This window comes from Mobula hypostoma, chromosome 2 (genome assembly GCF_963921235.1).
Source record: "Mobula hypostoma chromosome 2, sMobHyp1.1, whole genome shotgun sequence".
NCBI classification, from domain to species: Eukaryota; Metazoa; Chordata; class Chondrichthyes; order Myliobatiformes; family Myliobatidae; genus Mobula; species Mobula hypostoma.
Window position 1 is genome coordinate 249,886,813 of NC_086098.1, and position 22,632 is coordinate 249,909,444.

Consider the following 22,632-nt stretch of genomic DNA (forward strand, 5'->3'; position numbering starts at 1 on the left):
CCTCGGAGTCCGAACCCAAGCCTCGTCATGTCCTCGCCTCGAAGAACCCAAGCCATGAAGAACGCAAGCCATGTCCAGTCCTGTAGCCACGTCATGTCCTCGCTTAATTCCGGCTCCGAGCCCGAGTCAAGACCTAGGTTCTGGGTCCTTGTCCAGTCTCCGGCTCGGGGTCCAAGCCCTGGGTCCTAGTTCCCAGTTCCTTGTCCTGGTCCCACTTGCCTAGCCAATGTCCTAGCCCAAGTCTGTGTTCTTGTCCCAGCTCTCTAGTGAAGTCCTGTTCCTAGTACTTCAGTGTCTATGTCTTGCATTTAGTTCCACTCCTCGTGCCCCACTATGACACATTATGGCTGTGCTGTCCTTCGTGCTCGTGTCCCTTTCCAGTCAACTTTGGCAAGTTCCCATCTCATGCTGTTATAATTTACTTTATTCCACTGAAATATCGACACATTTGAATTTAGTTTCTTCTTCTCTAATTTCAAAGCGAACTCGATCATATTGTGATCACTGATCTCTAAGGGTTCCTTAATCTTAAGCTCTCCTATTACCTTCGTATCATTGCATAACACCCAATCCAGCACAGTCGATCACCTAGTGGGCTCAACAAGCAGCTGTTCTAAAAAGCCATCCCTTAGACTGTCATGGTCCTGTCCTTGAAGACCGCATTCCGGTTCACGGTCCGGTCCATCGATCCTTGTTTTTTTGAGTGTCTCAATTGAGGCATCTGATTCTCATTTTGGGCTGGCTACATAAATAGCTCCTGGGTTCAGCTTCATTTGCTGGACGGTTCTCTTCCCTTCCTCTGCTTTCTGAAGATTTCCCTGTAGCCTTGCCTGATGACTTCACTTGAAGCCTTGCCTGTAACGCCGTCAAGTTCAACCGCCGGAACAAGACCCGGGCCATGCTGTGTCAAGATAAGGAACAGTTTGTCGGTGTTTGGAATTGTCTCTTTCTGTCCTCGCTTTCGCTATGTAGGTCCCGTCGTTTACCGTTGCCCTGAGTGGCAAACTGTCTCTTCGTGTTCAGTGTACTGTGTATAGGAAGAGAACCGGCCCTTGATCCTGTTTCCAAGGAGGGCGACCTGGCTCTGTGTGCTGTGTACGAGTCCCGGCCCTACGTCCTGCTCCCAAGGAAGGATCCCGGCTCTGTGTTCCATACTCCTGTGCTCAACATCAAGGCTCCGTGTTTCCCGAGTTCAAGGTCCAAGGCTCCGATGTTCCGGAGTTCCAATTCCAAGGCTCCGAGGTTCCGGAGTTCCAAGTCCAAGACTCCGAGGTTCCTGTCTCCCAAGATCAAGTCAAAGCTTCGTGTTCTCTTCCTGTCCATATATCTCTTCTGGTCCATTCGCCTCGCCCAGCCCTGTGCTGGAGTTCCCTCGTCCTGATCAGGAGTCTCACGTCCTGTCCTGTAGCCACGTCTTGTCCTAGCCTAAACCCGGATTTTGGTCCCGAATCAAGACCCAGGTTCCTAGTCCTAAAAAGACCCAGGATCCGGGTACTTGTTCAGGCTGTAGTTCCGGAGTCTCGTGTCCCTCGTCGAGGCTCCTTGTTCCTAGTTCCTTCTCCGGGTTGTGTTTTTTTGTCCTTGTCCTAGCGCAGGCCCTGCATCCTAGTCTCGTTCGGGGCCTGTGTCAATGTCCAGCGTTCTTTCTTCCTGACTCCCCTTGTTTTCTTGATAAAACTTGTCCTGTTCCTAGTACATCAGTGTCTATGTCTTGCATTTGGTACGCCACCAATGACCCCCTTATGACATAGACCTTACAGAAATTCTCTCTCTTGTAGTCCAGTACTGGCCTGCTTTTCCCAATCCACATTCATGTTAAAATCCCCCACGATTATCATGACTTTGCCCTTTGAACACGCCTTTTCTATCTCCAGCTAAAATTTGTAATCCACATCCCAGTTGCTGTTTGGAGGTCTGGATACAACTGCTATTAGGGTCCTTTTATCCTTGCCATTTCTTAACTCCACCCATAGAGACTCTGGACCTTCCGATCTTATGTCATCCCTTTCTAATGATTTAATATTATTTCTTATACACAGGACTACACTACTCCATCTGCCTACTAACCTATCTTTCCGATACCCCTGATGTCCTTGGACGTTCAGCTGCCAAAGGCAGCCATCCTTTAGCCAAGTTTCAGAGATGGCCGCAACGTCATACTTGGCAATCTGTAGCTGAATTTCAAGATCGTCCATTTTATTTCTGATGCTGCGTGTATACAAATATAAAAATTTCAGTCCAGTGTTTGTTGCTTTCTGTTTCAACTGCACCGCGCCTCTGTTGTCTTGTAAATCATCCCACTGTGTATTATTATGCCTCATCTCCTGTCTGTCCTTTCTATCATCACTGTTGCACGCTATCTTTGATTTAGTTCCATTTTCCCCATCACCCCTGTTCCCACCCCTCTGTTAAATTAAGTTAAACGCTCCCTAACAACTCCTTTAAACCTGCCTGATGGGATAATGGACGACTTTGGCTTCAGTTGCAACCCATTCTTTTTGCGCAGGTCATACCTCCCCCAGAAGAGGCCGCAGTCATCCAGGAACCTGAAGCCCGCCCCCTACAGCAGTCTCTCGGACACGTATTAACATGCCTGATCATACTATTATTGGGCTCGTTATCACGTGGCAGTGGCTGCAATCCTGAGATTACTACCCTAGAGGCCTCCCCACTTTCTTCACCAATGTCACCGGTACCAAGGTGCACCAAGACCTCTAGCTGTTCACCCTCTGCCTTCAGAATGCACTGCACCCGATCCGAGACATCCCGTACCCTGGCACATGGGAAGCAACACACCATATCTCTATCAGGCGGCAAGATCCTCAAATCTGTTCCTCTGAATATTGGGCAAGATTGCGGTTGAAATGACAAACTGGGTGTTGAGTGAATCGAGCGCATGTAGCAGGGATGAGAAATGATCACAGTGTGGAACAGAGAGAGTGTGTCAGCGCTAACAGTGGCTCAGATCAGCATTTTACACAATTCTTCTCCACGCTCCGTACATCTGAACTTTCCACTCAACTGCCTCCTACTGTGACTTGCAGCAGTGTAAACACCTTTACCAAACTTCTTATTCTGGTTCGTGCCGCTTCTTTTGCACGCCGGATGAACGGTCACGACAAAATCCGTAACTGATCGAGCTCCAGCATTTTGTGGGTGAGCGGATGGAACAGGAAAGGGAACGAGAATTGGAAGTACTGCATTGAATAAACATGTGGTTGCGTCCCATTCTAAGAACGAAAATATGACCGAATGTTTCTGCCTGGTTTCGAAACAGGGACCTTTCGCGTGTTAGGCGAACGTGATAACCACTACACTACAGAAACGCTACGGCTGCCTGTTATGTCCGCATGCAGCGGATACGAATGGACCTATACAAAACACTCACTTTCAGCTGATGGGAAACCAATATTAACGACTGAGTTGTGTTCTAAAATCAAACTGAATATCAATAAAAATTAATGCGATGGCACATTTCCACTCCTAACAATCTTCACAAATCCTGGCCCAACTGTAACTGGCTCCCGTTGAGTCTAGTTGGAGCCGAGGAACGCACCACGTATTTTAAAATCCGCTTGCCGCCCTTTGGCTTCCTTCGTGTGTGGTCGATATAGAGTTTTCAGCACGAAGGAACACAATAAACAAATTCAGTTACGGCCTATACTGACAAAATGAGACAAAAACTAAGGTAGAGACAGCCTGAGAGGGGGAAGGTTTCAAAGTCGATTGAACGAGAGATTCAGACATACAGAGTACATAGCGATGGTAATTCTGAGCGCCGCATTGAACCGGTCCTGCCCTGCTTTCCGCCTGTGATGGGCAAACAAAATTGACCGAATGCTTGCAAAGCACCAAAACTACCTTAGGGCAGTAGTTGTGTCGTTTGAGTAGTGACCTTCAGTACACACGCTCTGACTGAGAAACTGGAGAACGCGTAATATTTACGTTTTATCCTCGATCGAACTAGAAAGTATTCGCGTGTAAGTTGATCGTGATAACCTCCGCACTATATAAAGAAAAACGCTGGAGTGTTAAAAACAAGACCAGTCTACGTATAACGTGGAAACTCGCTGGGCGTTGAAGACCCTTTATCCGTGCAACTACCTGGCGAACCTGTCCATCACCGCACCACTGAATACGTCGGTGGGGTTGACGGCGCCTCAAGGGAAGGGATCAAACGAACTACACACTCACCGTATATTTTCAGTGCGGATTGAAAGACACTTTCAGACAAGCTGGCCGGGTGCTGAAGTTCTTCGGGTCAATCCGGTGAATCATAATTAGCCGCCCCGCAGAATTCCAGAGATCGCAGTATCAGTACAATTAATGTAGCGATCAAGTGTCTTGGCATGAAAAGCAAATTGTTGATTCTCTTCCGTAGATGCCGTCTGACTTGTTGATTTGCCAGAAAGCAGAACTGGTGAAATGTTTCAACGTGTTTCTTTCCGATGCAGTTTGTGAATTCCTGTCACAATACGCACACAAAAGTGGAGTAACTCATGTAAAAAACAAGACTGAATCCGTCCACTGAACTCAGCGCTGTTCACTGAATCCGCCGGTGGTGTTGACAGCGCTTTAAGGAAAGGAATCCGAAGAACGGCACACTCACCGTATATTTTCAGTGCAGATTGGGAGACAGCTTCAAACAAGCAGGCCGTGGGCTGGAGTTCTTCAGGTCAAACCGGAGAATTATAAGTAGCCATCATTCTGCATTCCAGGGATCGCATTATCAGTGTAAATAAAGTATCGATCAAATGACTTGGCATGAATTGTCACTCCAGCACTTTGTCTTTCTTGTTACATACAAACTAGGCTGCACGAACGGAGGTGTGCGGACTGGGTGCGGTTTTGAGTTAAACTGAACTTAGTGAATGCAACGGAGATCAAGCCAAGTCAGAAATTCTTCTCCACGCTTCCTACACCTTACATTCACTCTCATCTGCCTCCTCCTGTCATCAGCCGGCGTGTTCACACGTTTATCAAGCTTCTTATTTTGGTTTGTGGCCCTTCTTTTCCAGTCCTGATGAATGGTCACGGCATAAATGCTGACTAATCTTCCTTCAGCGATTTCTGGATGAGCGTATGCTTTGTTTATGGAACGAGTAACAGAAGTACTTCTTAAGACCACAAGACACAGGAGCAGAAGTTGGCTATTCGGGCCATCGAGTCTGCAAAGGTATTCAATCAGGGGCAGATCCAATTCTCCATTCATTCCCCTCCCCTGATTTCTCCCCATACCCTTTGATGCCCTGGCTAATCAGGAACCTATCTATATCTGCGGGAAAGACACCCCATGACTTGGCCTCCACAGCCGATCGTGGCATCAAATTCCACAGATTAACCACTCTGACAGAAGTAATTTGTCCGCATCTGTGTTCTAAATGTTCAATTCTGAAGTCGTGCATTCTTTTCCTTGGCTACCCTACCATGGGAAATAACTTTCCCATATCTAATCTGTTCAGGCCTGTTAACATTCCAAATATTTCTATGAGATTGCCCTTCATTCCCCTGAACTCCAGGGAACACAGCCCAAGAGCTTTCAGACGTTCCTCATGCGGTTACCGTTTCATTCCGGGAATCATTCTCGCCAATCTTCTCTGAACCCTCTCTAACGTCAGTATATCCTTTTCTAAAACAGACAGACAAAATCTGCACACAATACTATGTGTGGTATCACTAGTGCCTTATAGAGCCTCAACATCACACCCCTGCTCATATATTCTCTTCCTCTCGAACTGAGTGCCAACATTGCTTTCACCTTCTTCATAACCGACTCAACCTGGTTAACCTTTAGAGTGTCCTGCACAAGGACTCCCAAGCCCCTTTACATCCCTGCATTTTGAATACACTCCCCATCTAAATAATAGTCTGCCCGATTATTTCCTCTACCAACGTGCATGATCATACAATTTCTTATATTGTATTTCATTTGCCACTTTTTTGACCATGCCCCTAAACTATCTAATTTCTCGCAACACACACAAAATGCTGAGGGAACGCAGCGGGCCAGGCAGCATCTATAGGAAGAAGTACAGTCGACGTTTCGGACCGAGACCCTTCGTCAGGACTAACTGAAAGAAGAGATAGTAAGAGATGTGAAATGGGAGGGGAGGGGGTGATCCGAAGTAATAGGAGAAGACAGGAGGGGGAGGGATGAAACTAACAGCTGGAAAGTTGATTGGCTAAAGGGATACAGAGCTGGAGAAGGAAAAGGAGCATGGGACGGGAGGCCTGGGGAGAAAGAAAGGGGAGGGGAGCCCAGAGGAAGATGGAAAGCCGGCAATGAGAGATTGTGAGAGGGGCAGAGAGAGAGAGAAAAAAAGGCAGAGAGAGAGAGAGAGAGAGAGAGAGAGAGAGAGAGAGAGAGAGAGAAAGGGAGTCAATAATAAATACATCAATAAGGGATGGGGCAAGACGGAAGATAATGTGTTCCTCCTACCTGAGTGTGGCTTCATCTTGACAATAGAGGAGGACATGATTGACATCTCAGAATGGGAGTGGGAGGTGGAATTAAAATGAGTGGTCACTGGGAGATCCTACTTTCTCTGGTGGACAGAGCGTAGGTGTTCAGAGGAACGGTCTCCCCGTTTCATCAATATATAGAAGGCCACACCGGTGTCCCTATCTGTTTCCTTTACCTTACTCAATTCAATATCCTTCTCCTTCGTGAATACAGAAGGAAAGAAACTGTTCAAAGTCTCCCCCATCTCTTTTGGCTCCACAAATAGCTGTGTACTCTGATTCTCTAAGGGATCAACGTTATCCCTCACTATCCTTTTGATATTAATATAACTCTAGAAACACTTTGGATTCATTTTCACCTTACTTGCCAAAGCAGCCTCGTATCTTCTTTTAGCTTTTCTAATTTCTTTCTTAAGATTCTTTTTACATTCTTTATATTCCTCGAGCACCTCATTTACTCCATGCTGCCTATATTTATTGTAGATATCTCTCTTTTTCCGAACCAAGTTTCCAATATCCCTTGAAAACCATGGGTCTCTCTAACTTTTAACCTTTCCTTTCAACCTAACAGGAACGTAAAGATTCTGTACCCTCAAAATTTGACCTTAAATGACCTTCATTTCTCTATTACATCCTTCCCATAAAGCAAATTGTCCCAATTCACTCCTTCTAAAACCTTTCGCATCTCCTTAAAGTTAGCCTTTCTCCACTCAAAAATCTCAACCCTGGGTGCAGACCTATCCTTCTCCATAAATATATTGAAACTAATTGCATTGTGATCACTCGACCCGAAGTGCTCCCCAACATAAACCTCCATCACCTGACCGATCTCATTCCCTAACAGAAGATCCAACACTGCCCCTTCTCTAGTTGGTACCTCTATGTATTGCTCCAGAAAACTATCCTGAACACATTTTACAAACTCCAAACCATCCAGCCCTTTTACAGAATGGGCTTCCCAGTCTATGTGTGGAAAATTAAAATCTCCCACAATCATAACCTTGTGCTTACTACAAATACCTGTTAACTCCTTACAAATTTGCTCCTCGAATTCTCGCTCCCCATTTGGTGGTCTACAATACACCCCATAAGTGTTAGTACACCTTTCAGCATTCCTCAATTCCACCCAAATAACCTCCCTAGACGAGCCCTCTAATCTATCCTGCATGAGCTCCATTGTAATGTTTTCTTTGACAAGCAACGCAACACCTCCCCCTCTTGTTCCTCCGATTCTATCACACCTGAAGCAATAAAATCCAAAAATATTTAGTTGCCAATCACACCCCTCCTGTAACCATGTTTCACTAACAGCTACCACATCATACTTCCAGGTATCAATCCATGCTTGAAGCTCATCCATCTTTGTTACAATGCTCCTGGCATTAAAATAAATGCATTTAAGAAATATTCCATCTCTTACTCTCTGTTTATCACTGACGGTGCAAACAACTTTACTATTTCGTTTTTCTTCCTTCTCCTCTACATCTGTTCCTACCTTCTGGTTCCGCTGTCCCCATGTATCTAGCTTAAATCCACTGGAGCCTACCTGCAAGAAGATTTGTCCCCCTCCAGTTCAGATGTAAACCGTCCCGCCGAAACAGGTCCCACCTTCCCTGGAAAACAGCCCAATTATCTATAAATCTAAACCCTCCCTCCTGCACCATGTCTTCAGCCACGCGTTGATCTGCGCTATCTTACTATTTCTAAACTCGCCTGCACGTGCCACTGATAGCAATCCTGCGATTGCTGTCCTGGAAATCCTGTCCTTTAGCTTGACGCCTAACTCCCTAAACTCGCCTTTCAGGACCTCCTCACTCTTCCTACCCATATCATTGGTCCCTACACGGACAACGACATCCGGGTGCTCACCATCCCTCTTCAGAATACTGACAACTCGATCCGAGATCTCGCGGACCTTGGCACCAGGGAGGCAACAGAGCATCCAGGTTTCTCGATCGCTTCCACAGAACCTCTTATCTGTCCCCCTAACTATCGAATCCCCTATCACTATGATGCTCTATCAATTACTCCAAAAAATTGGAAGTAGAGTAAATACTGAAAGGCTTTTATTAACAGTCAATGGACCAACGCCCATGCTGAGTATCTGTCCTGGACTGAGGGAGGAGCAGTGATACAATCGTCTTTATTCAGGGCTCTGTGGGAGGAGCCACAGGCGCAGTCAGCAGAGAGGCATGTCCAGGCATGTCCAGACAGGTATACATGGTTTACCACCGACTACTGCTCTCCTCTTTTCCCTCCTTCCCTTCTGTGCTCAGGGTGCCGTCTCGGTGCCCGAGACACAACCACTGCAACTTGTCCCTGGTAGGTCGTCCCCATCAACAGCATCCAAAATGATATACTTATTATTGGAGGGAACAGCCACAGGGGAGCTCTGCTCATTCGTCTATTCCCCTTCCCTCTCCTGCCAGTCACTCAGCTACCTGTCTCCTGACTCTTAGGGGTGACTATCTCCCTGTAACTCCTGTGTATTTCTGCCTCTGTCTCCCGAATGATCCGAACTTCGTCCAGCTCCAGCTCCAGATCCCTAACTCGGTTTTCCAGGAGCTGCAGCTGGATGCACCTTTTTCAGGTGTAGTCATCAAGGACAATTGTGTTCGCCCTGACTTCCCAAATACTGCAAACGGAGCACTCAACGGCACTAGCTGATGCCTCCATTACCTATTCTTAAGGTAATTAAATTAATTTAATTAATTAATCATCCGCTCCAAATGTTCCTGAGAAATCTACTGCTGTAATATTATTGGTACTGATGGACTGGTTTTGTCGGTTCTTCAGTTGAAGAACGATTGAGAGTGAACGAATGCCTCCAGTTGACAAATTGCAAATTCTTGTGAAATAATTTTCCCCAGCAGTATCGACTACAGGCTCTGTGGCGCAATGGATAGCGTGTTGGACTTCTAAGAATGTGTGAAGAGGTAATTCAAAGGTTGTGGGTTCGAGTCCCACCAGAGCCGGTGTTGCGTCTGAATTCAATTTTCTAGAGTTATAGAAGGTCAGATATAGATAGTCAGAATTCCAGTAAACGATGGCGGAGAAAATAGGAAAAACAGATCATTGTTTGAAATACTGAACTCCATCACTCAACACCTGAATCAATTATAGGATATAATCAGTTACGGTTTAAAAGTAAGAATCTCCCGAAGAGAAGGCCCCGAGTCATTGGCTTTGCTTGTTGCTCGGCGGCCGGGACGGAGTCGAAGCGCTCGGCAGAAATGGTGCTCGGTGCCCGGTGTCGGAGGCTCGAAGTTTTCGGACGGACTCAGACGCGGTTGTGGTCGGGTGCTTCCAATGCACCGGCAGTTGTCGGCGCCTGGAGGTTTATGGCAGGGAGATTTTTCTCCCTTTTGCCGCCTGCTATCGGGACTACCGGGAGTCGATCGAAACTTTGAGAATTTTTTTTTACCGTGCCCATGGTCCGCTCTTTATCAAATTATGGTATTGCTTTGCACTGCTGTAACTATATGTTATTATTATGTGGTCTTGTCAGTGTTAATCTTTGGTTTGTCCTGTTCTTTCTGTGATATCACTCCGGAGGAACATTGTATCATTTCTTAATGCATGCATTTCTAAATAACAATAAACGAGGACTGAGTGTCCTCATAATCTAATAATCTAATACATGCTGTATTATGCATTGCAATATACAGCTGACGCAAAACAACAAATTGCAGACATATGCGAGTGCTAGTAAACCTAAATTAGATTTTGATTCTGAAATGTCAGTCTTACCAAAGCGCACGGACGTATGTCTGCAGATATATATACCTCTGGGTGCCTTCACATTCCTTAAATTATTCCATTAGTTTAATGTCCTAATTGTGACAAGCACTTTGTATCATGTTCATCTAACTCTCTGATTAAAGATCTGTAAGTTTGTATTCTATATTTCAGCAATGATGACACTTTTCTACCTGGAATCTGTCGCCTCAATCTATATGCAAGAGTCTATTTAACTGGTATCTGGATCCCGCATAAACCTCGCTTGCAAATGGTAATATTTATTACTTCAAGTGACAAGTCTGCTCTTGATATATGACATCCTTTCGAGTAATTCAACAGAAAGCAGTCACAGCCAACTGATGCGAAATCCGGTGGAGTTTCTGCACACAGATTCAAAACCCTGCTCGCAGCTGGTTTCATTAATCTTACACTCAAGATTTAGGCTGATAAGTACCAGCTTTTGCCTTTGAACTGAGTGTCTTCATCTGAGACAGTGACGTGAGGAGAGTGCGTGACACGGCCTGTGGGATGTTCATCAATATCAGGATGTTCAACACATCAAGCAGCATTCAAGGAGATTGAGGATGAGTCAATATTTTTTTTTGAAATTAGACAGCCAGCGATGAATGAATTGTTCCTGAGAAAGCAAATGGATTAATCGTATATTGCCCACGTCGAATATGTAATTTATTGTCTTCCACAGAGCATTTTACCACGAAGTTGCGATGCAGTTCCAAACACGTGAATCACCAGACGATCGTTGATTAAGGTAACATATAAGCAGGTGAATTGTCAACCTGACTCACACCTATTGGTGTGAAGATTGGTTATGACAGGATTAGGGAACCACGGTTGACGAGGCATTTTGAGGATTCTAGCAAAATTTTAAAAAAAAGATGCATATATGGTGAACTGGCATTAATAAAGTTCCACTATTTACAGAGGACATTTACAGAGACAGGTGCGTAAAAAGGGCCCGAAGGATCATTGGGGACACGAGTCATCCCAACCACAACCTGTTCCAGCTGGAAAATGTACCGCAGCATAAAAGCCAGGACCAACAGGCTTCGGGACATCTCTTTCCACCAGCCCATCACACTGATTAAATCACACTGATACAATTGTATTTCTATGCTACATTAACTGTCGTGTTGCACATACTATTTATTACAAAATGACGATAAATTGCTCATTGCTCATTTGGACAGAGACGTAAAGTAAAGATTATTACTCCTCATGTGTGTGAAGGACGTTTGAAATAAAGTCAATTCAATCCGACAGAAAACTATTAAATGAAACACCCTACACCATTAGCTGGAAAAACAAACATTCATTTCCGTTGCATATTTTCAGATAGGTTATATTCAAATTCATTCCTTCACTTTGGCTTTCTTCTATATTATTCTAGCTTCGTTCTGGAATTAGTTTCGGGTTTAACTTCGCCTAAATTACAAATTAAAATACGCACACCTCTCCCGTTGCCTCCATAAGGAAGCACCACTTCCATCATGGTATGTGACCTCCATTTCAACATTTCATTGCCACGCTGTGATGGCCGAGTGTTTAAGGCGCTGGATTCGAAATCCGACTGAGCAGGTTCGAACCCTGTTTGTAGCCGGGTTCCATTTACTTGGGGAATTGCACTGACGGAATAAGCTGGAAAACTTCAATTTTTGCCATTAATCCTCTTGCTTCCTTCTGTTCCCGTGGCGTGAAGAGGAGAGTGCGGTAGGAAATACGGCCTGCAGATGATCAGACTCTGAAATTCTATGAATATATTAAGAGGAATAGGATAACCAGAGAGAGATGGTTACCCGACAAGGGGCATCGCAGACCTCTTATGTGGAGCTCAGGAGAAGTGCGAAATCCAAAGAATGAAAGGAAACGGGGATATACACTTGTTTCTTGACACCGAAAGAAAACGAGGAATACGATATTTTTCATCAGGTTAAAGACAGTGATTTATCACATAATCACGATCTCCGATAGTTCCGTACCGCTAAAATTGTATATATTTCCACAGTGGCTGCCTGTCTGTGATCATATTGCGCTTCAATTTTTATTTCAGTGCAATTCCACATTTCATCTGGCATATATGGCTGGTTGTTCCTTAAGGGTGTGCTAACCAGCGGAGGTAGTCGGGCCAAGCTCTCACTACCTGCCGATTGCATCTCAAATAGCCTCTGTCAACCAAGTGCAGCTCCCGCTCTTCACGCGTGGTTTAACAACTCCCAACGGAACTTTTTCTACGCAGAGGAGAAGGGGCAAATGCGGAATACTGGCGGCTTAAAACCTATTGCTTTGGGAAGATAAGGCTCGAAGGGCGGGGTTGGCAACTCATCTAGGAGAAGGCAAATTCTGATCTCAGTCCTTCTCTGCCTTGCGGATACATGCACTTATGGGAAAGGCTTCGGGACTAAACCCCGAGGAAAGATCCGGAGTAATGTCTGACGTGCGCGCACTGAAACGGCGGGAAGTCGGTGAAGAAATGTTGATGGTAGTGGAAGGATCAAAAGCTGCATTCAATTAAATATATGTCTGGTGTCAACCTTTCCTGGTAGTTGAATTTAAAAAAAATCAGAATGTTTCTGTTTGCATTCGAAGCTGGAATATTTCGCATGTGAGGCGAACGTGATGACCACTGCACTACAGGAATACTAGCCGTCGATGAGCCTGTACCGCAGTGGCAGACGCGAACATCCTCTGTCCAATGCACACTGCCAGATGTTTGTCTAGCTCTCCAGCACAAAAGAGCGGCTAAAATATCTTTAAAAATCGTTCGCAGTATCAATAGACAAAATTGAATCCAGTGCGTCATTTCCGCTGAAAACAACCTTAACAACCCCGCCGCAATTGAACTGCATCACTCATTTCACATTCCAATAGTGGTCCTGTGATTTCATTCCTGTGTGTGCAAGTCGGAGATTTCAATCCGAAAGGCAAAGCAAAAGAAACAGAAATTATCATTATATGCCGTACTGTGTAAACGGAAAGAAATAAACGGTGAGAGAGATACCCGCGATGAGGCGAAGTGCTGATTGTAGGCGGGTCTAGAGACTCAGGCACAATGAGAACACAGTTGGATGAGTTGTGTACATTTACGATTAATATATGTGGCATTGCACTGGTCCAGTACCTCGTCCAGCCAGAGATGGTCATAGACTTTGGAAAGTTTGTTCGGTTGTTTTCAAAGTGTAAGCGCATTCCCATGTTTCTGCAGCAAAGCTTCGGGCACTTGTTGTCAATGTGAACGGAACAGCCTGACATCGCAATCGCCATCAATATCAAGCTTGGAGCCTTTCGCGGGTAATGGGAACGTGATAGTGACTACACTACAAAGTCGGCTACGTAAAAATACAGAGGATGGAATCCAGCTGGACATAAACGATGAAAGGGAAATATGTAATGTCAGTCTGCTGGTCGGCAGCAGAATCTGTTGAAAGGTTTCAGGACGCTTCTCCCCGTCACAGATAATAAACTTCTGTCGAACTTGTTCGCTTCCGCACCACTTGGGGCTGAGGACGCCCTGAGGGAGGGGATGTACACTCAAGGAATAATTCTCAGTGGGCGTTCGAGTCAACTTAAACGCAGCAGGCCGGCAACTGAAGTTCTCCAAACCGCGCGTAAGAAATAAAGAAGCTGCCAGCTTGTGCAATTATCACTGTTGTATAGCTGGTGAACCTCAGCCAATCCGACGGAACGTTGAAGTTTCTTGTACAAGGAAACCGCTATCGCTGACTTCGTGGCGCAATGGTAGCGCGTCTGACTCCAGATCAGAAGGTTGCGTGTTCGAATCACGTCGAGGTCACATGCGCTGCGTCGGATTTTGTTATCAAAATGTTTACTGCTGAACAGTATTCTGGTCGCTTCACTATAGGAAGGATGTGGAAGCATTGGAAAGGTACAGAGGAGATTTACCAGGATGCTGCCTGGTTTAGAGAGTATGCATTATGATCAGAGATAAAGGGAGCTAGGACTTTACTCTTTGGAGAGAAGGAGGATGAGAACAGACATGATGGAGGTGTACAAGATAATAAGAGGAATAGATAGAGTGGATAGCCAGTGCCTCTTCCCCAGGGCACCACTGCTCAATACAAGAGGACATGGCTTTAAGGTAAGGGGTGGGAAGTTCAAGGGGGATATTAGAGGAAGGTTTTTCACTCAGAGAGTGGTTGGTGCGTGGAATGCACTGTCTGAGTCAGTGTTGGAGGCAGATACACTAGTGAAGTTTAAGAGACTACTAGACAGGTATATGGAGGAATTTAAGGTGGGGGTTATATGGGAGGCAGGGTTTGAGGGTCGACACAACATTGTGGGCCGAAGGGCATGTACTGTGCTGTACTATTCTATGTTCTATGTTCTATGAAACTGTCCGCACTTGACCTCGTGGCGCAATGGTAGCGCGTCTGACTCCAGATCAGAAGGTTGCGTGTTCGAATCATGTCGAGGTCACATGCGCTGTGTCGGATTTTGGCATCAAAATGTTTGCTGCGTGTCCGCTCAGTCGTTCTTCCCGAAATTAAACGCACTTTACCCTTCGGAGAAGAGCCAGCAGAAGTGGACCTGTGAGGCCAATTTTAACAGTGAACTGTCGTGTCTGAAATGAAATACTGTGTCGAAATATGAAAGCACCTTTCTTTTATTTCAAAACCTGCGTTGCTGGAAATTTGAAATAAAAAACAAGAAAATTAAGCAGTAGGTCATTCGGCATCGGTGGAAAGGAGCTTCATTTTCAGCACATTCAGCGTTCCCACCATCTCTACGTTATTCATTTTCTTCCTTCCTAAAGCCCAAGGAAGCCACTGCCTGCCCCAAAAGCAGATTTTCCAATGTAAGACATCACATAGAACAGAACAGCACCGTAACTCTGCCCACAATGTTGTGCTCATCTTTTATGCTACTCGAGGATCAATCTAAGTCTGCCCTCCAATCGAGCCCTCTATTGTTCACGAAGGGTTTATGTCCGAGAGTAATATTTACGATTTATCCTCTATTTAACAAGAAAGTATTCGCGTGTAAGTTGACCGTGATAACCTCCGCACTATAAAAAAAAAGCGCTGGAGTGTTAAAAACAAGACCAGTTTACGTATAACGTGGAAACTTGCTGGGCGTTGAAGACCCTTTATCCGTGCAACTATCTGGCGAATCTGTTTATCACCGCACCACTCAATACGTCGGCGGGGTTGACGGCGCCTTAAGGGAAAGGATCAGACGAACCACACACTCACCGTATATATTCAATGCGGATTGGGAGACAGTTTCAGACAAGCTGGCGGGTGCTGAAGTTCTTCAAGTCAAGCCGGTGAATCATAACTATCCGCCCCCGCTGCATTGCAGAGATCTCAGTATCAGTGTAATTAATGTAGCGATCAAGTGTCTTGGCGTGACATGCAAATTGTTTATTCTCTTCCGTAGATTCCGTCTGACTTGTTAATTTGCCGGCAGATTTCCATTATTTGCTGATTTTCTTCTGTTGTTGTGTTCCTCCAGCACTTTGTGTTTTTTGCCGCATCGTGAGTTAGGGGATGCTTTGTTTTTGGAACGATAACGGAAGTAGTACTCCGTTGAATAAACCTGTGGTTGCGTCCCTTTCGAAGGACTTGATTTACACAAAAGTAGGTCAGTATGTCTCTACCTGGTTTCGAACCAGGGACCTTTCGCGTGTTAGGCGAACGTGATAACCACTACACTATAGAAACCCTGTTGCTGCTTATCCTTTACCGCATGCAGCGGATATGAATGGACTTATACAAAACGTTCACTTCCAACTAATAGACACTTGACAGTAAAGACTGAATTATACAATAAAATCATACATAATATAAATTAAACTGAATGCAATGGCTCACTTCTCTCCTAACAATCTTCACGCATCCCGCTCCAACTGTAACTGGCTCCCGCTGAGTCCACCTGCAGCTGTAGGAACGCACCACGTATTTCAAAATCAGCCTGTCGCCCTTTCACTTCCTTCATGTGTGGCCCAAATAGAGTTTTCAATGCGTAGGAAAACAAATAATTTAAAAATTGTCAATAGCGGCAGATACTGAGAAAATGGAGACATACTAAGATGGAGACAAGATGGAGAAAGGCTTGAAAGTCGACTGAACGGGAGATTCAGACACACGGAGTACATAGCGATGGTAATTCTGTTCATCCCATGGGCGCCGTATTGAAACGATCCTGCCCTACTTCCCGCCTGTGATGGGCAAACAAACTTGTCCGAATGCTTGCAAATTAGAAAGATACCTTCGGGCAGCGTTTGTCCGTTTGAATAGAAACTGACAATAGACACGCTCTTACTGACAACCTGGGACACCAGCAATATTTACGTCGCCGTCCTCTATCGAACTGGGAATTATGGCCATATAATCTGACCGTGATAACCAGTGCAATATAAAAACCGCTGGGGTGTAGAAAACAAGACCAATTTACATAGAACATGGAAACCTGCTGGGCGTTGAAGAGTAAAAGGAAAGATACCATTTCAGTGAATCTGTCGGCTGTAAGAGAAAGAGCAGTCTGGTGAAATGTGTCAACGTGTTTCTCCTGTATCCAGGTTGTGAATTCCTGTCACAGTACACACACAGTAGTGGAATAACTCCTCTGGTCACGCAGCAGCGAGAGAGAGGAATCCGCCGCCAACGTTTCCGGCGAAGACTCTGCATCTCAACAACGATCTGGCGAACCCGCTCCTCATCGCACCACTGAATACCTCCGTCGTGCTGACGGCACCCGAAGAGAAGGGAAACTTTCACGTTATATTCTCACTGCGGGGTGGGAAACAGTTTCTAACAATCAGGCCCGGTGTTTAATTTCTTCATGTCAAGCCTCCCCGCTGCATTCTAGAGATCTCAGTATCGGTATGGATCAAGTGTCTTGGCATGAATTGTCAATTGTTTATTCTCCTCCGGAGACGCCTTCTGACATCTTGATTTCCCCTCACATTTCCGCCATTTGTGGAATTTCTTGTGTTGTTGAGTTCCTCCAGCACTTTGTGTTTCTTGCTACATCCAAAATTAGGTGCAACGAACTGAGGTGTGGGGAGGGGGTGCAGCTGTGATTTAAATTCCATAGTGAATATAACGAAGATTAAGTCGTGTCGCGCTCTACTACCTGTGGATACACTGAGTCAGAAACGGAAAAGAGTTTAGTAGCGCTGCTCAGACAGAGATAGGTCGTTGTCCTACGGCAACACCTGTGTGACAAATCAGGGAATGGCGATTCTTGCAAGTAATGCCCCTTCAATAAAGGAAGTTACCCTATAAACTAGAACCGCCTCTGGGAATTCCAAAACCCGGCTCCTTTTCACTGGACAGACTTCTTGGCAGGTTGGGCTACGTGGCATTCGCCCGTCCTCGAGCTGTTTTGATGAGATGGAACTTGCTCTGCATCGTCTGATATCTATAGAACTGCTTCAGCTTCTGCTAACGTCTTCAAATTCAGTGTTCCCTCTCATTTGAACTGTTTCAGAACCGTGGATCAAGAGGCTTTGATAATTTTGGCAGTTGGATTGTGCAATCAAGTCAATCAAGATTTGAATAGCTCATACTCAGCAGAAAGAAGCTGATTGCGCAATCTAGGTCAGTTGACCAAGAAGTTTCATTGGGCAATCGAAAATTGAAAAGCCCGAACTAATAAAAAGAGCGTATCGTTTTTACTGCTGGTAAACGGTCACGGCATAAATGCTGACTTCTCTTTGTCCAGCATTTTGTGGGTGAGGATATGCTCAGATTACGGAACGAATAACAGAAGTACTCCATTGAATAAATGTGGCTGCGTCCCTTCCAATCATTTGATTTACCCAAAAGTATGACAGACTGTTTCTGCCTGGTTTCGAATCAGGGACCTTTCGCGTGTTAGGCGAACGTGATAACCACTACACTACAGAAACGTTGTGGCTGTGCATCAAGTACCGCAATCAGCCAATACCAATGGAACTACATACAACACACTCTTCCAGCCAACAGAAGCTAAACACTGATGACTAAATTATATACCAACATCAACTTCAATATCAATAAAGAATTACAGTAGGTCCATTTGTATTGGCTGCATGTGGTACATGATATATTAATGTAGTGTAGTGGTTATCACGTTCGCCGAACACGCGAAAGGTCAAGCAACACACACCAAAGTTGCTGGTGAACGCAGCAGGCCAGGCAGCATCTCTAGGAAGAGGTACAGTCGACGTTTCAGGCCGAGACCCTTCGTCAGGACTAACTGAAGGAAGAGTTAGTAAGAGATTTGAAAGTGGGAGGGGGAGGAGGAGATCCAAAATGATAGGAGAAGACAGGAGGGGGAGGGATGAAGCCAAGAGCTGGACAGGTGATTGGCAAAAGGGGATATGAGAGGATCATGGGACAGGAGGCCCAGGTGAGGATCATGGGACAGGAGGCCCAGGAGAGGATCATGGGACTGGCGGCCCAGGGGAGGATCATGGGACAGGAGGTCCAGGAGAGGATAATGGGACAGCAGGCCCCGCGAGGTCTTCGACGCAAAAGGTCCCTGGTTCGAAAGCAGGCAGAAACATGCTCTGATGCTTTTGTACAAATAAAGTAACCACATATTTATTCAATGAAGTACTTCCGTTATTCGTTCGTAAACAGAGTATCCCATCACATACAAAACGATGAAGCAAGAGCAGTCAGCATTTATGGCGTGACCGTTCATCAGGACTCAAAAAAAGAAGGGGGAAGAACCAAACTAAGAAGGTTGGTAAAGGTTTCTGCACGCCGGCAGGTGATAGGTGAAGGGAGTTGAGAAGGAAGCTAAGGTATAGGGGAAGTGGCGAAGAATTGTTGAAGAATCTTCTCTTAGACGGCTGCTCACGGTGACACAGTCTCTCTGCTCCTATACTGTGATCTCTTCTGAGCTGTGACACTTCGATCCTAGGTACGTGCATTCGATTCACTTACCACCCAGGTTGTCATTTCGGCCCCCCTGTTCCCCACTCCACGCCCCCAAACGTACCTTCTAGCACTTGGCTTCACAGATCGTAAAATTGTGGGAGTAAGATTCGGGTGTTGCAAGTGCAGAATTGATCAATTCAGGCGTACATTGCACTGGAAAAATTCCGTCCCTGAACACTAGACACTAGAATACTGCAGGACAGTACAGGACCGTCGGCCCTCGATGTTGTGCCGACCCTATATATTCCTTTAAAAACAAGTACGAAACCCATACTACCCCGTAACCCTCTATTTATCTTTCATCCGTGTGCCTGCCCAAGAGGCTCTTAAATACCCCTAATGTTTTAGCCTCCACGAACCGGGGTGATTGGGGGAAATGGAGCTAAATCAAAGATAGCGTGCAACAGAGATGACAGAAAGGACAGACATGAGATGAGGCATAATAATACACAGTAGAATGATTTACAGGACAACAGAGGCGCGGTGCAGTTAAAACAGAAAGCAACAAATACTGGAGTGGAAATGTTATATTTGAATGCACGCAGCATAAGAAATAAAATGGACGATCTTGAAATTATGACGTTGTGGCAATCTCTGAAACTTGGCTAAAGGATGGCTGCCATTGGGAGCTGAACGTCCAAGGACATCCAGGGAATTAGAAAGATAGGGTAGTTGGCTGATGGGGTGGTGTGGTCCCGTGCATAAGAAATAATATTAAATCCTTAGAAAGGAATGACATAAGATCAGAAGGTCCAGAGATTCTATAGGTTGAGTTAAGAAATGGCAAGGGTAAAAGGACCATAATGGCAGTAGTATGCAATCCTCCAAACAGCAGATGCGATGTGGATTACAAATTACAGCAGGAGATAGAAAAGGCGTATCAGGAGGGCAATGTCATGATAATCGTTGAGGATTTTAACATGGAAGTGGATTGGGAAAAGCAGGCCAGTACTGGACCTCAAGACAGAGAATTTGTGGAATGTCTAAAGTTTGGCTTTTTAGAACAGCTTGTTTGTGAGCCCACGAGGCGATCGACTGTGCTGGATTGGGTTTTATGCAATGATTAGAAGGTGATAAGAGTGCGTAAGGTTAAGGATCCCTTAATGATCACAATAGGAACGAGTTCAATTTGAGACTCGAGAAGGAGAAACTAAATTCGTAGAAAAATTGAAGACTGAAAAACTAAGTTGAAGACTGTTACGGCCGGATTTGGGAACAGCTTCTTTCCTGCAGTGATAAGACTGCTGAACGGATCATGACCCGGATCTGGGCCGTACCCTCCAAATATCCGGACCTATCTGTCGGTTTTTTTTTCACTACCTTACTTTCCATTTTCTATTTTCTATTTATGATTTATAATTTAAATCTTTAATATTTAATATCGATTTGTACTCCAGGGAGCGGGAAGCGCAGAATTAAATATCGCTGTGATGATTGTACGTTCTAGTATCAATTGTTTGGCGACAATAAAGTATAAAGCATTTTACAGGAAATTCCAATGAGTCAATATTTCAGTGGAATTAAGGAAATTGCAATGACATGTGAGGGGAACTGGCCAAAGCTGACTGGAAAGAGACATGAGAATAAAGGACAGCACAGGAGCAATGACTAGACTTTCTGCGAGAAATGAGTGAAGTGCAGGCAGGATATATTCCAATGAATGAAGAAGGACACTACCGCGGCTGGCAAGTGAAGACACAGCCAAAGTAAAAGCAAAAGAAAGGCATACTGGGAATAAAAGATAGTGGGTAAATAGAGGATGGGCAGCTTTTAAAAACTTGCAGCACGAACCGCAGAAGGTCGTTAGGAAAGAAAAATGAATTATGAAAGGAAGCTGGCGAATAATGGTAAAGAAGATAGTAAAAGCTTTATTAAGTATATAAAGGGTAAAAGTGAGTTCAGAGTAGATATAGGACCAATAGAAAATGTCGCTGGAGATATTGTAATCGGAGACGCAGAGAAGGCAGAGGATTTGAATGCGTATTTTTGCATCACACTTCAAGGTGGAGGACCTGGGCAGTTTACTGTACATTCAAGAGTGTCAGTGAACTATGCGCAGTGAGAATTACGAGTGAGAAGGTGCTCAGGAAACTTAATGGTCTGCTGGTGGCTAAATCTCCTGCAGCTAATGGAATGCCCTCTCGGATTCTAAAAGAAGTAACTGCAGAATTTGCGGAGGCATTAACAATGATCTTTGGAGAATCGATAGATTCTGGCATTGTACCACATGATGGGAAAATTGCAAATGTTGCTCCACCATTTAAGAAGGGTGGCAGGCTTCAGAAAGGAAACTATAAAACTGTTAGCCTGACATCATAGGTTGGGAACACGTTGGAATCGATTGCTGGGGATGAGATTATGGAGCTCCTGGAAGCACATGACAAGATAGGCCAAAGCCAGCATGATCTCCTGAAAGGAAAATCCTGCCTAACTAACCTACTGCAATCTATCAAGGACATTACAAGCGGAGAAGACAAACGAGATGCAGTAGATGTGGTGTACATGAATTTACAGACGGCCTTTGACAAGATGCCGCACGTGAAACTGTTTAGCAAGATAAGAACCGATGGAATTATAGGTAAGTTACTAGCATGGGTGGAGCATTGACTGATCGGTAGAAAACAGAGAGTGGGAATAACGGGATCCTATTCTGGCTGGCTGCCGTTTACCAGTGGAGCTCCACAGGGGCCGGTGTTGGGACCGCTGCTTTTTACGCTGTATGTCAATGATTTGCACTATGGGATTAATGGACTTGTGGCTAAATTTGCCGATGGCACAAAGATAGGTGGAGGAGGGTGCAGTGTTGAGGAAGCAGGGAGCCTGCAGAGAGACTTAGATAGTTTTGGGGAATGGGAAAAGAAGTGGCAAATGAAATACACCGTTGGAAAATGTATGGTCGTGCACTTTGGTGGAAGAAATAAACGGCAGACTATTATTTAGATGGGGAGAAAATACAAAATGTAGAAATGCAAAGGGACCTGGGAGACCTTTTGCAGGATATCCTAAATGGTAATGTCCAGGTTGAGTCGGTGGTGAAGAAGGTGAATGCAATGTTGGCATTCATTTCTAGAAGTATAGAGTATAAGAGCAGGGGTGTGATGTTGAGGCTCACATCCCCCGTGAGACCACTTGCAGCATTGTGTGCAGTCCTGGGCTCCTTATTTTAGAAAACGATATAGTGACATTGGAGAGGTTTCAAAGAAGATTCGCGAGAGTGATTCCGCGAGTGAAACGGTTACCGGATGAGAAAATCTTTGCAGCTCTTGGGCTGTATTCCCCAGAGTTCAGGAGAATGAGGGGGGAATCTCATCGAAACATTGCGAATGTTAAAAGCCTGAATAGATTAGATATTGTTGTTATTTGCCATGGTAGGGGAGCCTAGGACAAGAGGGCAGATTTCAGGATTGATGGACGTCCGGTTAGAACGCAGATGCAGAGAAATTACTTTAGTCAGAGGGTGGTAAATCAGTGGAATTTGTTCCTACGAGCGCCTGTGGAGGCCAAGTCATTGGGGGTATTT

The 22,632-nt window shown here is 45.1% G+C and overlaps 6 non-coding genes across 6 annotated transcripts; 3 read left to right on the forward strand and 3 right to left on the reverse strand.

Annotated features, from left to right (window-relative positions):
- Nucleotides 1–3,253: 3,253 nt before the first annotated feature.
- On the reverse strand, nucleotides 3,254–3,326 carry trnav-aac (transfer RNA valine (anticodon AAC)). Its single transcript has one exon. It is a non-coding gene; the product is annotated as a tRNA-Val (tRNA).
- Nucleotides 3,327–9,346: 6,020 nt separating this feature from the next.
- trnar-ucu (transfer RNA arginine (anticodon UCU)) lies at nucleotides 9,347–9,437 on the forward strand. Its single transcript is given in 2 exon segments — nucleotides 9,347–9,383; nucleotides 9,402–9,437. It is a non-coding gene; the product is annotated as a tRNA-Arg (tRNA).
- A 4,502-nt stretch (nucleotides 9,438–13,939) lies between these two features.
- On the forward strand, nucleotides 13,940–14,011 carry trnaw-cca (transfer RNA tryptophan (anticodon CCA)). The gene has a single exon. It is a non-coding gene; the product is annotated as a tRNA-Trp (tRNA).
- A 572-nt stretch (nucleotides 14,012–14,583) lies between these two features.
- Nucleotides 14,584–14,655, forward strand: trnaw-cca (transfer RNA tryptophan (anticodon CCA)). The gene has a single exon. It is a non-coding gene; the product is annotated as a tRNA-Trp (tRNA).
- A 1,174-nt stretch (nucleotides 14,656–15,829) lies between these two features.
- On the reverse strand, nucleotides 15,830–15,902 carry trnav-aac (transfer RNA valine (anticodon AAC)). The gene has a single exon. It is a non-coding gene; the product is annotated as a tRNA-Val (tRNA).
- Nucleotides 15,903–18,021: 2,119 nt separating this feature from the next.
- Nucleotides 18,022–18,094, reverse strand: trnav-aac (transfer RNA valine (anticodon AAC)). Its single transcript has one exon. It is a non-coding gene; the product is annotated as a tRNA-Val (tRNA).
- Nucleotides 18,095–22,632: the final 4,538 nt, after the last annotated feature.